The 2,319-nt window shown below is 38.6% G+C and overlaps 1 long non-coding RNA gene across 1 annotated transcript; it reads right to left on the bottom strand.

Moving 5' to 3' along the window:
* Positions 1-253: 253 nt before the first annotated feature.
* On the bottom strand, positions 254-2,056 carry LOC138045631 (uncharacterized). The gene is made up of 2 exons (XR_011131636.1): positions 1,775-2,056; positions 254-878 (listed from the first exon to the last, which is right to left on the bottom strand). It is a non-coding gene; the product is annotated as an uncharacterized lncRNA (long non-coding RNA).
* Positions 2,057-2,319: the final 263 nt, after the last annotated feature.

The following is a 2,319-nucleotide window of genomic DNA, read 5'->3' as shown; positions in this document are numbered from 1 at the left end:
ATTTTTCGCTAAAAAAGCATCGAAGTAACTTGTGTAATCATTCTATTTTACTACTTAAGTGATAAACATTCAATGAACGTGAAACAAATCATCTGTGTGGCTAAGATGTTTGTTATAACCTCTCGAGCTTTCTGTTTTCCCCCTCAAAAGTATGAGTAGCTAATTTGCATGATAATAGCAAATTCAACATTGCGGCCATCGTGAATAAGGTCTATTGAATAGGAACAACAAGTTCATCATGTAAGTGATATGATTTTTGCTTTTTCATTTCAACGATTTATTGAAAATTCTCGTTCAAATAGATTTAAGAAATTTACTTTGTCACATACAACGATAACATTCCATGAGTATACCAACTAACGATACCTCGCCAAGAAATTAGTATTCCAGCTTGAATTATTGATAACAATGTAAATTTAATTAACGCTATTGTTTCTATAGAGGTTTGTTTATTATCTTATTAATTAATGCGCAGAGATTAAAAATTAATATAGATATTGTTTTAATTAGCATAAATCAAAAGATAACCATTGCTACGACATAAATCCCTTACAACACGCATGTCCATTGACTTTAGTCAACCGATCGCAGAAGAGACTGACCAATGTCATTCGCGATCCATCGCCGGTGACGTTATCACCAACCCCCAAAAGGCGGATGAATCTCTTTCTGGTTTGAATCGAAAGGCTTCCAGGCGAGGACTCCTCCATTGCACACTTGCGTGTTAGTATCATAAAGGTCACGCCCACAGCAAGCGAAACGACCAGAAAGCGGACTTCTTCGAGTGCGACCACAAAAGCTGGAGATCACCTCACGGATTCTGCTTGATGGGAATGATACCTGGGTGGGTTTGTCTGTCGATGGTGACATTAAATAACCTGAGGATCCAAAGAAATCTGATCAATCTAATTAATCGATTTACTTTCAAACTGATCACAGTTTGGGCAAACATCAAAGAACCTCCTCAGATTTACCTTGCGAAAAATTGCCTTTTTGAAAATATGGAACTTCACGGTGTTAAATGAATTGTATGTTGCTGCTAATTGCTCATTGTTGGGATCACGAAAGGAAATGACTCACGCACCCAGGAATATATAATTTTCAATGGGAAGGGCTCAAATCTTGAACACTCGCATTAGAATATGTTTGTATCAGTTTGTATCCGTAATTTCTACATACATAGTCAATTTATTGTCATTTTGTACATTATGGTGTCTTGAGAGACTGTAAGTGTCAATAAAGGCGCACAACGCTAAGATATTTGGGAGTTTGAGAAACGACAATGGCTACGGCAACACAAAACCAGAATATCATTGGTTTGAAGAGGAAAAATAAGCGTGCTGCATGTATTTTAGCACATAGTTTTGCGGTACTCTGTACATCAACGAGGTGAAATCTAATTCCAGTTTTGGACGACAACTACCCTGGGCTCCTCGCGAAAGAAAATTAGAACCGGTGGCACCCAGGGTAGACGACAACGCGGACATAACGCGTTTTATTCCATACCCTGAAACCTCTCATATGTATACATATACCAACTTATTTTTAGGATAATTCGCCCACATTGTTCTGTGTGAACAATTAAGATGGAATAAGCGCAAAACACTTGACGACAGTGCAAAGTTATATTTTGAGATGATTCCAGAGAAATTGTTTGTCCCAAACTCCGCGAGAACAATGTGTTGCCCTGGCAAGAAATAGGTACTTGGTTCTGAGATATACTCAAAAAATTCCGATCTGAGAGGCATTATTACTGTAGAGTGTGAATAGTTACCTCTTACAGCATTTGTGCTCTGCATTTGTCTCTTTCCAAGATCATTAGCGTCAGCATCGCCAAATATCACGTGCGAGGCTGCGGCCTTCAGAAGATCTGTCACAGCTTCCTTTACTACGGGATCAAGATCAGAAGGGGCCAAATAACAGTTACGAGCAAATAAAATCACAAAGATAAATTGCAATCCTGCCTTTAACATTGTCTGGCACTGGTCGGAGAGCTGAGTGTAACCGATACCGAGCTGCTAGCCTCTACACCTCCGTTCGACTGTGGCGAAGGAACTGTAGCTTAAAATATTGGCTTTTATACAACTGATTTGTTACTTTCGAACTTGAAGTATATGGATGATTTGCTTGCTTTCGAATCTGCTTCTCGTGATCAGATGAAAAGGCTTGGACCCTATTTTCAACAGGATCGACCCAAAGAGTTCGTTTCGCAACTTATGGGAGTTGTACTTCCTTTGAATTGCAACAAAATAAAATTAAATACATAAATTTAAGTAGTTCCTTTCGAAGCTTGTATTGTGAAATGATGATGCAAACTCA

The sequence above is a fragment of the Montipora capricornis genome, chromosome 4 (genome assembly GCF_036669925.1).
Source record: "Montipora capricornis isolate CH-2021 chromosome 4, ASM3666992v2, whole genome shotgun sequence".
Classification (NCBI taxonomy): Eukaryota; Metazoa; Cnidaria; class Anthozoa; order Scleractinia; family Acroporidae; genus Montipora; species Montipora capricornis.
The sequence above is the reverse complement of the archived record's forward strand: the minus strand, read 5'-3'. Positions and strand labels throughout refer to the sequence as shown.